This window comes from Staurois parvus, unplaced genomic scaffold (genome assembly GCF_062004578.1).
Source record: "Staurois parvus isolate SC_StPar_1 unplaced genomic scaffold, SC_StPar_1.0 ptg000744l, whole genome shotgun sequence".
Taxonomy (NCBI): Eukaryota; Metazoa; Chordata; class Amphibia; order Anura; family Ranidae; genus Staurois; species Staurois parvus.
The window spans coordinates 576,245-588,279 of NW_028318540.1; the positions used below are offsets into that span (position 1 = coordinate 576,245).

The following is a 12,035-nucleotide window of genomic DNA, read 5'->3' on the forward strand; positions in this document are numbered from 1 at the left end:
ATCGGCTTGGATACACTCTCCAATCTATATATATTTTAGATTTTTTATACATTTGTGATTAAAGTTGATTTATTATTTTATTTATACATTTATTTTTATTTTTATTTTTAATTTTCTTATTCAATTTATCATACTCGCTATTTTATTTATATTGATTATCAATGTTTTTGTAACATTGATTTAATTAATATTTTTATATTTGATGAAATTTTTTTGTTCTGTATTAAATATATGATATGGGATATTTCATATTCATTGGTTTGGTCAGCCTAGATTAAACTAATGAGTTTTTTAATATTAATTTGTTATATATATATGGTAATATTTTGTATTCTTTATATATTTATCTGTCATATGAGTTATTTTATAAAGTAATCGATTCTTAGTCCTTGAGCTGGCTGCGGAGTAGTGGCGTCAAGTACTCCTCCGGGATGGGCATAGTGTCTACAGTGATATTCACAATTCACCACATGTCTATAGGAAAATGGCTGCCCTCACTAGATAGCCAACAAAATGGCGGAGCCGAGCTTTATAAGCCGACAGCTCACGAGTGATTGACCAATTATATCCCCCTGATGAAGCCACGTGACTAGTGGCGTAACGCGTAGGGGTGGGACTGTTCACGTCACTCGGAGGGAGTCGGTCCGGTCATCGGATCACGAACGCACAGCTCCAACAGCCAGCGGAGGTCTGAATCAGCTGTACTACCACTATATGATTTATGTGAAAGCCACCTGTCAGCTTCACATTAAAAGCTTTTAAAACGATAAAGCACCATGTCAGAATTTTCTTGTTTATGGAGAATCACATGGAAATAAGAAGACAGCTGAGTGGCACCCAGTGAGAGGATACTTTTCTACAGCACATATCGCATTTAATGGTTATCTTATCAACATCAGTTCCTAAACAAGTAGGTTCCAAGGAGGTGAACCGCAAGCTTTAATAGCCTAATTGCAGGCTATCTATGAGGTGAGCGCACAGCTTCACTTGAGGGAGGAGGCACAAGCAGTCACCTATTTAAAGATATAGAAGATTTTTCAGCACAAAGTCACTTATATGTTTTTTTGTGGGACATTATTATCATATAATATTATTTTATCATTTTACTTTTAGTATTTTTCACTATTCCGTTTATGTGAGTTGATTTTTATATTCACTCATTTAGTTATTTATGTATATCGTATACACTTTTTCATTTGTCTATATATATAGATTGGAAGGTTGTGAGCGCAATACTATATATTTTTATTTCACGCTTATTCACATTGGTAGTTATGTGTTAAAAAGTTTGCGATCCAACAATAGGAATTTATTACTTGGCTCGCAAGGTTTTTTCAAATAATTAAAACCTTTTCTCTTGTTTGTATACCAATCACTTTCATGCACAGCTCTCTCAGAATGGCTCTCTGAGTCCCAGGCCACAAGCCACTCCTTGCTCCAGCCCTATCTTATTTATACCACCTGTGGTGGTCATCAGTGGAGCACAAAATCCGATCCGGAACCACCCCTGCCATTGTGGCCCCAAAAATCCGGAGTGGACTCCACCTAAACTTCAAAGTATGAGTGTATGCAAGGTGACACATAGGGGTTTATTTACTAAAGCTGGAGAGTCCAAAATCAGACTCCCTTCTGCATAGAAACCAATCAGCTTCTAACCTCAGCTTGTTCAATGAAGCTTTGGCAATGAAACCTGGAAGCTGATTGGTTTCTATGCAGAAGGGAGTCTGATTTTGGACTCTCCAGCTTTAGTAAATAAACCCCATAGCGTCCATCTATCACTCGCCGTTCATACTGTCACAATATAAACATCATTTTTTTTTTTTTTTTTGAGAAAAACTGATTTATTGAACAATGAAAAACAGATACCTAGATAAAGAACCATGGGTTATATCGAATCAGCAATTTGCTAAGAACATCTATCATTATAATAGGCGTATGTCAGACATTGATACATAACGTGTAATTTAAACACATAGGAATGAAGGGGCCGACCCTGTACAAAAACTTGGAACTAAGAGGAGGACGTGAGTCCAGAAAGAAATGAAGAGGGGCTGAGCGAATATAGTTATTAAAACCTAATGTTAATGTCGTACGTAGATTCATGATAGACCGAAGCATGGAATCATTTTTGGAATGTTGGGTGCGGATAAACTATATTGAGATACGTTAGTTGTTGTTGTGACTCTAAGCCAGATATGACTATGTTGATTTCAGTGTGCTGGAGGCACCATCCCAGAGAAAGAGAGGGAGAAAAAAAGAAGAGGAATCTAGAAGTAGGAAATAGAGTGGGTGGGGGAAGGTGGGGGGGTGGATGCATGTGGCAAAGCAGAAGAGGGAGAGAAGGGGGGGGGGGAATAAGATGGGTATCAGGTGATGTAGCTTAATATATAGAGGAAGGATGTCAGAGGGAGGTAACATTTCTCTCTTGCCCCCTTCGCTGGACATTAAAGGGTCACGCCACTCCCCCTCCCTACACCATAGAAGGCTGTGGGGTGACGGAAAATGAGTCCAACCGGATAAATTCCTAATGCCCAAACCCATCCTCAGGGATAATTAGCCTGGAAAAAGCTGGGTATATATGGGAAATCTCTTAGATGAATGGTAATGTCATTATTGGGGAGAAGGTTTTATCCGTCAAGAGAGCGAACTCTTCAGTTGTCTGGAAATGTGTCCAGCAAGCCCATTTAGAATCAAATTTTTAGCAGGGGAATCTCTGGCTATATAAATGAGTTCTTCCATTTCAGCTACACTACGTATGCGGGTGGGCCATTCTGATAATATTTTTGACTTTTTGCTATTAAACATGTACAGTAAAAAATCAAATTTACGCCAAAATGTATTTTCCTTAAAAAATGAAAAATCCCAATACGTGTAAATTAATTGGTTTACATGAAAGTTTATAGCATTTACAAATGGTGTATATATACTGGGATTTTTATTTTTACTAGTAATCAGCGACTTGTAGTGGGACTCCGGTTGACATTCTGACACTGGGGGGAACTGACTTGGTGTCACGGACATCCCCACACAAACACCCATTTCAATTTTTTTTTTTTTTTTAAAGTATTTTTGCATTTAAATCCCAAGAAGACAAATGTATGACATTGCAATTTATCAGTCTTTAGAGACAGTGATTGCATTAGATTTCTTTTCAGCTAAAAAACATTTTCAGCAACTACAGACTACCTGGTAATCTTTTCATAACCCTTTCAAAGTTTCTCAGAGGGAAATTCCTGTCACTGTGGGAGATTTCCTTTCGCAGTCTATTGCATCTCTGGGACAGGAAGTGAAGGAAAATTTCCTCATTGGCACACAGATGGTAATAAAAGTGTTTAAGAAAAAAAATTAAAGGGACAGTGAAAAAAAAAAAAGCAAAATAATAAAAAAAAACTCACCCCCACCCCTGTGTTTGCGGTCAAAAGCAAATGCAAGCGACGGTCCCATGTCGGTATGTAAACAGATTTCCCCATGCATGTGAGGTATCACCATGAACGTCAGATCGAGGGCAGTCATTCTAGCACTGGAACACTTGTGTAAATCTAAAGTGGTCACATGCGAAGGCTTTTAAAGTGTCACCTTTTTGGATATAAAAAATGTACGTAGTTTGTCACCGTTGCACGGACGTGTGCAATTTTAAAACATGTAATGTTTGGTATCCATTTACTCGGCATAACTTCATCTTTTATATTTTGTCAGACAATTGGGCAATACATTGTGTTTTTTGTTAATTTAATGTTCTAAAAAGTGTATTTTTTTTTTTTTTTTAAAAAAAAAAAAAAAAAATTAAAAATCTGTGCACAAATACTCTGTAACATAAAAATTTTTTTTTCAAAACCCTGTCACAAAAATATCTGCCAAATACTCACCATGCTTCTTATCAAATTCCTTGGGTTTTCTACTTTCAAAAAGAGGTCACTGGAGGGGTGTTTTGTACTATCCTGGCATTTTAGGGCCTCTGAAACTCTGATAGGTAGTGAGGAAGTGACCTGAGGAAATGGTAAAGGAAGAGCAAACCCAGATGTTTTTGCACTTAGGAATGGACTCAGTACAAATTAGGACCACATCACGAATGTCCTGGAATATGCACACCTTGCTGCCCTCAAGAGACTGGGGGAGTCCAAATGTACTGAATAAAGAAAACAAACAGAGGGCGCACAGGCCTAGTGCATTACCTTAAAAAATGTGTTTAATAAAAGAAGGTACTCACAAAATGACAATACATGCAAAGGCACATCATAAAGGAACAGCTGTCTGTCCGCATTGGGAACTATGGACTTCCACCTGGCTAACATTTTTCGAGGATTTGCCTCTTCCTCAGAGCCCTTTTTCAAAGCGTGGAGGTGGCCATTGGATTTTCGGGACCCGTATGTAGTTGGGCTGCCAAAAAGTCTCTCACATGCGGTATCCCCATACTCTGGGAGAAATAGCAATGTGTTTTTGGGGTGTTATTCCACATATACCCATGGCATGCATGAGCAATATATCATTTAAATGACAAATTTGGATAAAAAGAAAAAAAAAAGCATTTTTTTTTTCCAATCATTTGTGGCAAAAAATAAGATCTTCCATGGACTCAACATGCCTCTTAGCAAATTCCTTGTAGTGTCTACTTTCCAAAAAGGGGTAATTTGGGTTTTTTTTGTACTGCCCTGGCATTTTTAGCACCTCAAATGTGATAGGCAGTCAGAACATAAAAGCTGCATAAATTCCTATATACACTGTTCAAAAAAATTAAAGGAACACTTTTTTTTTAATCCAAGTATAGCATCAAGTCAATTTTTAAACTCCTGGGATATTGATCTAGTCAATTAAGTAGCAGAGAGGGTTGTTAATTTAGTTTTAGCTGCTTTGGTGTTAATGAAATAACATGTGCACTAGATGGGCAACAAGGAGACGACCCTCAAATCAGGAATGGTTTTACAGGTGGAGGCCACTGAATTTTTTTTTTTTTTTTTTTTTTTTCTTCTCCATACTCATCTTTTCTGACTGTTTTCCACTAGTTTTGCATTTGGATAGGGTCAGTGCCACTACTGGTAACATGAGCCAATACCTGGACCTACAGAGGTTGCACAGGTAGTCCAACTCCTCCAGGATGGCACATCAATATGTGCCATTGCCAGAAGGTTTGCTGTGTCTCCCAGCACAGTCTCAAGAGCATGGAGATATCAGGAGACAGGCAGTTACTCTAGGAGAGCTGAACATGGCTGTAGAAGGTCCTTACCCCATCAGCAGAAGTGGTATCTGCTCCTTTGTGCAAGGGTGAACAGGATGAGCACTGCCAGAGCCCTACAAAATGACCTCCAGGCCACTGGTGTGAATGTCCCTGACTAAACAATCAGAAATAGACTTCATGAGGGCAGTGAGCCTGAGGGCCCGACGTCCTCTAGTGGGCCCTACGCTCACTGCCTGGCTCACTGCCCAGTACCATAGAGCTCAATTTGGCATTTGCCATTGAACACCAGAATTGGCAGGTCCGCCACTGGCACCCTGTGCTTTTCACAGGTGAAAGCAGGTTCATCCTGAGCACATTTGAGAAGCTGTGCATAACGGTCATGTTCAGCATAACCTTTTTGGTGGTGGGTCAATGATGGTCTTGGGAGGCATATTCATGTTGGGACGCACAAAGCTCTACAAGCTAGACCAGCCCGTTTCAACCAGGGTGCCTTGAGGTTTCTTCAAGGGTGCCTTGGCAAAATGTCTAAAAGTTACACAAAACTTATATACAAGCTAGAGGGTGGAAGTAGCCTGACTTTTAGTTACACAAAGCCTGAGGGTTTCATTGTGCACCAGTGTGACCTTCTAGCTACTGCAGTCCTGACAACCAATGACCTCATCAGTTGAGGAGGATGTCAGTTGCCTGCACAACATCCTTGTTTGACCCTTTCCTGCCCCTCTCCATCACTGCTGGGGTCACATTTAGCTCAGTGATGGAGTAAAACTGAGAGAAACACTGTAATACTAGTCAGGACCAGTGTGAAAAAATGTATTTGATTTGGAAGAATGTCACTAGCATTGGGTGTCCTACATGTGTGGATGTTGCTGCGTTTTTATATAAAACTATTAGAATAGTGTGTTTACATTTTTAGAATGAGGTGCCTCGGGACTGTCCATAATATTAGAGGGTACCTTCAATGAAAAAAGGTTGAGTAACACTGGGCTAGACAATGACACCCTGACTGCCATTAGGTATCGGGATGAAATCCTTGGACCCACTGTCAGACCCTACGCTGGTGCAGTGGGTCCTGGGTTCCTCCTGGTGCATGACAATGCCCGACCTCATGTGGTGAGAGTAAGCAGGCACTTCCTGGAAGATGAAGGAATTAATGCCATTGAATGGCTCCCACGCTCGCCTGACCTAAATCCAATAGAACACCTCTGTTTCCTGTTTCGATCCATCGCTGCCATGTTCTACCTCCAGACTGTCCAGGAGTTCAGTGATGCCCTGGTCCAGACCTGGGAGGAAATACCCCAGGACACCATACGTCGTCTCATTAGGTGTCAGGAATGGACTGGCCAGCAATGGTGGGACTCACCTGCCTTTTGATCTGCAGTACCAGGGCTGGCCAGCGGGTGCTCCCAGCAATCAGAGACTCAACCTTTCAGCCAGCTAACACCTGGAACTGATGATACTGGTGTATTTAAGGGATGGCCAGACTTGCAGACTCTGCCTTGGTGTTGTGTTTGTCCTGGGCCCTGTATCTGTCCTGCATCCTGTTTCTGTTCCTTTGCTGACCCTGCCTGATCTGAACCGCTGCTGACTTCTCCTGCTCTGATCCCGGCTCGCTCCTGACCATCCCTCTGCCTGACCCTCTGTACCACGCTGCTTGCTACCTGTTCTGATCCCTGGCTTGTGACCCTGACCATCCCTCTGCCTGACCCTCTGTACTACGCTGCTAGCTACCTGCTGAACCTGGCCTGTGACCCCGACCCATCTCCGCTTGCTCCCCCTGTACCTACCTGCCCTATTGATATTGACCCGGCCTGCCTGACGACGGTTGCTTGTATGTACTGTTATCTGTGGGTGGTTGGTTTGGTTTGTTTGCACTGTATAATGTTTTAGTATTGCACTGCGTTTATGTTTGTATTGTTAGTGTTAATAAATTATATTGTTTATCACATATCTGAAGTCTGCGTTTCCCTGCGTCAGTCACACACCTCTGGTCACACCTGGGAGCGCTGACATTAGGAGCATGCCCCAACGTCATCTGCCCTAACTGTAGGGCTGTAAACACCAAAACATAATTCAAGTGTTTTGTTAACATTTCACATTCCTGATAAGTGCCTGCTGTACCTTGTACTTGTGTTTTAAAATGTATTCTATTCTCTTTATATTGCTTCTTCCTACGTGAAATACCTGGTGATCTTGACAGTCTCTTTGCTATATATTTCAAAATGACTACACCAGAGCTTGGAAGCACATTCATCCCAGCGTGGTCAGTTTTCCAGCTTTGCTGGGAGCACAGCTTGCCTGTCTTCCAATGGTCAGACTTGTGTTGACACACCTGCACAGCCATTGACTGGGAAGATCAGTAAAGAGGTGTTCTCTGCCTCTTGCTGACATGCCCCCTGCAGTCTTCACCTCCACCTCACCAAGACCCATATGCAGCTGAGAATCGAGATCACATAGGTCACTTATAAATTAAAAAATTATATACACAAATGTTTTGATTTTCATTTCTATTTTAACCACTTTGCCCTCAAAAGGGTTTACTCTTCTTCCTGACCAGGCCAATTTTTTGTGATGCGGCGCTACATTACTATAACTGACAATTGCACGGTCATGCATCGCTGCACCCAAATTAAATTTAAGTCTTGTCTTTTTTTTTTTCTTTGTTTAGTTTTTTTGCACTATAAACAAAGAAAACAATTTTGAGGGAAAAACAATATTTTTGTTAAACATGTCCAGTAAAAAAAAATGTAAAAATCATATTTCGACATAAATTTAGGCCAAAATGTATTCTGCTACATCTTTGCTAAAAAAAAAATCCTAATACGTGTAAATGAATTGGTTTACATGAAAGTAATAGCGTTTAAAAGAAAAAAAAAATTCCAGTATATATCCCGCCATCTGTAAATTTTTCTTACTAGTAATGGCAGCGATAAGCAACTTATAGCAGGACTGCGGCGGACATTCTGACACTGGGAGGGAACTGACTTGGTGTTCTAATAAAAAGCACTGAAACTGTACTAATGACACTGGGCAGGAAGGGGTTAACGTGGGGCGATAAAACGGTTAGGTGTGTGTGCTTTCCACTGTAAGCACACTGCTTTGTGTGGCTCTGCAGTGTGCAGGAGCTGACGGGAGAGACCTGTTTTTATACACAGGTCTCTCCTCCATCGGTAATTCTCGGAGATCGCCGGGTGCCGGCGGGGAATCACAGGCCGGGACCCGGTGATTGACAGCCGAGGTCGTGAACGGTGGCACTCCCCCCCCTACTGTGTGTGTGTGTGAGATTTTGTGCAGGATTTCTGCTATAGGGTGGCACCAAAGCGATTAAACTGAATGGGTTGTTTTACAAAGTAAGAGTTCACATATACTTTAACCACTAACCGCTTGGCCTATTCTAATATGACAGCTGGGCAGGATTTTGCTTGTTCTGGGTAGGGGCCCTCCTAAAATGCTCTTTGCGCACAACTGTTTTATAAAAAAAAAAAAAAAAAAAAAAGCACTTCCCCCAGAGTAGTACAATGTTACTAGGTTCACAGTTTATTAACCGCTTAACTACCGCCCTAAAGCAGATATACTGCTACAGGGCGGCATATGTATATATGCGTGATTTTGCATTTCCGGGTAGGGGAGTGCGCACGCCCTACCTGCGCCACCATTCGCGGCCACTGATGTCAATCACCGGGTCCTGGCGGGTAATTACCTGCCGGTGCCCGGTGATTGCCAACAATTTAGTCTCCCTCCCTGTCAGCTCCAGCACACTGAAAATGTCCTGCTAAAAGTCGCCGATTGCCACCATTACTAGTTGGGAAGGAAAAAGAGAAAAAATCCCAATACCTATACCACCATTTGTAAACACTATAACTTTCACATAAACCAATTAATTTACGCGTATTTGGATTTTTTTTTCTTTTTAGCAAAGACATGTCGCAGAATACATTTTGGCCTACATTTGACAATTTTTATTTATTTTTTATAGCGCAAAAAATAAGTGCAACACCAAAAGGAAAGCTCAATTTGTGGGAAAAAAGGACAAAATTTAATTTGTGTGCAGCGTTGCATGACCGTGCAATTGTTGTTCAAAGTGCGACAGCGCTTGTGAATGCTAGCCTTTAAAGCATTCGATTCAGCAAGCATTTAATATTTGACAATCATGATTTTAACTTTTTAGCAGGTTCCATTTTATTGCAAATGATTTAGAAACCTTCTTTCTTTTAATAATTTATACATGTACATAGTGGCATCCATGTTTACTGATTAGTTATCTTTGCAATTGTTAATCAGGAAGTCAAATACAGAGCTCCCTCTGGTCTGCATATCTGTTTTAATACAGTAAAAAATATTGCAATGTAAAATGTGGAATTCGTACAAAAAAAAGACTTTAAGGTGAACACATTTAAACTGATTGTAAATCCTCACCGTGTAAAACAACCCATTCAGTTTAAAAAAGAAATGAAAAGCAATCCTTTTTGTGTGGGTTTTTTTTTTTTATGTATTCCCCTTTTAAGTGATCGCATCCCATCTGTTCTCAGCTGCATAAGAGCTGGAGAGGAGAAACCGCAGTATATTTATCGTCACTGTGCAGGGAGTGTGTGTCAGCAGAAGTCATGATCATTGGAGTAGAGCACACTGAGTTCCCAGCATAGCTAGAGAACTGACCATGCTGTGCTCTCATGCCTAGTTTGGTCAGTCTTTAATAGAAAAGTAGAGGTACTGGCAGGAACACCAGGGATTTCCCACAAAGGAAGCAATACAAAGAGAACAGAATGTTTGTTTTTTTTTTGTTTTTTTTCATAAAAGTACGTGGTACAGAAGGCACATATTAGGAATATGAAATGTTGGGTTTACATATTCTTTAAGCTGGCAAGGTGGATGAAGGAATTTCCTCTGTTGTGACATTGCATTCTGGCAGCAGAACTCTCTTCTGTCAGAATACTTTGATCAGCAGCTGCAACCACTGTTCGACAAGTTTTCCAACAATCCCATCAACCAGGGATGCCCACACATGGTCCCCGCTGAACCGGCTGAATTATCTTCTCTGGTCAGTTAACTTTCCTTTTTTATGGAGCTGCTAAAAAGAGAGCTGGGGGGGAGGGGGTCAGTGACTGTACACCAATGCATGCGGGCAAATATAAAATAAATTGCGCTCCCTTTTGCCAGGAGAATATTGTTTATACAGTATGTAGTCCTTTAGTTTAAATGAAGAGTTAAGAGTGTGAACGGGAAGGATCCCTGCTCATGGCTTTATGGAAAGGCACCTAGTACTCTACTTTGATTTCTAAGCACAACTCCGGACAAACCCATTGTTTTTGTTTGGATAAAGCTGAAAATTGTTATAGCTTTTGTCAGGCTTTTACTATGATGTCTGTATTGGAGAGATTTCCCCTTGCTTTCTATTAGGACAAGACATTTTGATAAATCTCCTCCATGGGGACAAAGACAACACTTCAATCCCATTTTTAGTAGAGTGGGGAAGGGTTAGAACATTTGATTGTGGTTTTACTGCTGTCTGTGCCTTTTTTCTTTCTCAGGGACCGCTTGGGGACACTTCCCTCATTTTGTTCTGAAGTGAGAGGAAAACAGAATTTTATCTATGCTATCTATTCCCTACTCTATTCAAAGCTTAAAGGAGTTCTATGGTCACATCATTCACTCTCATTTTATAACATCAGCATTGTAATAACCATCCAAACAATATTTTAGTTATTTTTGACAATCCAATATAAGCTTACTTGAACAATCTCCTTTCAAGTCCTAAATTCCGTTTTGTATGCTGACCGTCTATTTCGAAAAGTTCTCAGATTCCCTTCATGCTTTGCAGCCTCTCCTCTGCAGGCAATAAGGTACCATGGGATATGTAGTCCTTGGAAGCAGAAAGTAAACCGCAAACAGTGCTTCTTGTACTGACTTCGCCTCTTGAAACTCCTCCTCCTCTCAGCACCCCTGTAGTTCAGAAGGCAGGCTCTGTAATGTGTAGCACAGCAGTACAGGGCATAGCGATTGCATGTCACAAAATTCAAGGAGCTAAATGTGTGATCTTCACAAAGTAACTTTACAGACTTCAAAATCATTTAGATCAATAGGAGTAGGCTAGAAATAATTGAAAGACAACATGGAAATGAATCTATGAAGTACTGTTACAGGGTGGCAGGGCTGAGTAAGTGTTTATATATATATATATATATATATATATATATATATATATATATATATATATATATATATATATATATAAATATAAATTTTTTTTTTTTTTTTTTGCATTTCTGGGTAGGGAGTGCATGCCGTCCTACCCGCGCCGCTATTGGGGGGATAGAGATGTCAGTCACCAGGTCCTGGCCAGTGATTCACAGCCAGCACTTGGCGATCTTCAGTTAAAGCTGACAGCGGCAAGACCTTTGTGTAAACACAGGTCTCTCTCCTGTCCGACATGGCCATACTGCGATACAAAACAGCATGCCTCTCTAGTAAAAAGAACACCGTTAACCCAAGTGGTTAAGGATGCTGGTAGCTGCCCACTCCTTGACAAGTCACAAAGCGCAAAATGCATAAAAAAAAAAATCAAATATGCACCAGGAAAATGCATCAACCGCAATCTGCATAGATGTGAACCTAGCCTAAATGTAACTGCACTTAACGATTTAGGCCATGTTTTTTACATGGGCGATCCGACCAAGTCTGTCAGTTTTTCAAGCAGACCTTCATTCAGCCCTGGATCGGTGGGTGTATAAATTTAGGCTAAAATGCATTCTGCTGCATGTGTTTTTTGGTAAAAAAAAAAAAAAAAAAGCCAATATATGTAAATTGATTTTACATGGGGGGGGTGTGTGTGTGTGTGTGTGTGTGTGTGTGTGTGTGTGTGTATGTA

General features: G+C 40.7%; 1 protein-coding gene across 2 annotated transcripts in view; it reads left to right on the forward strand.

The window, feature by feature from the left end:
- CSRP1 (cysteine and glycine rich protein 1) overlaps nucleotides 1-12,035 on the forward strand; it is a 61,168-nt gene that overhangs the window by 28,964 nt on the left and 20,169 nt on the right. The gene's annotated exons all lie outside the window — the stretch shown is intronic.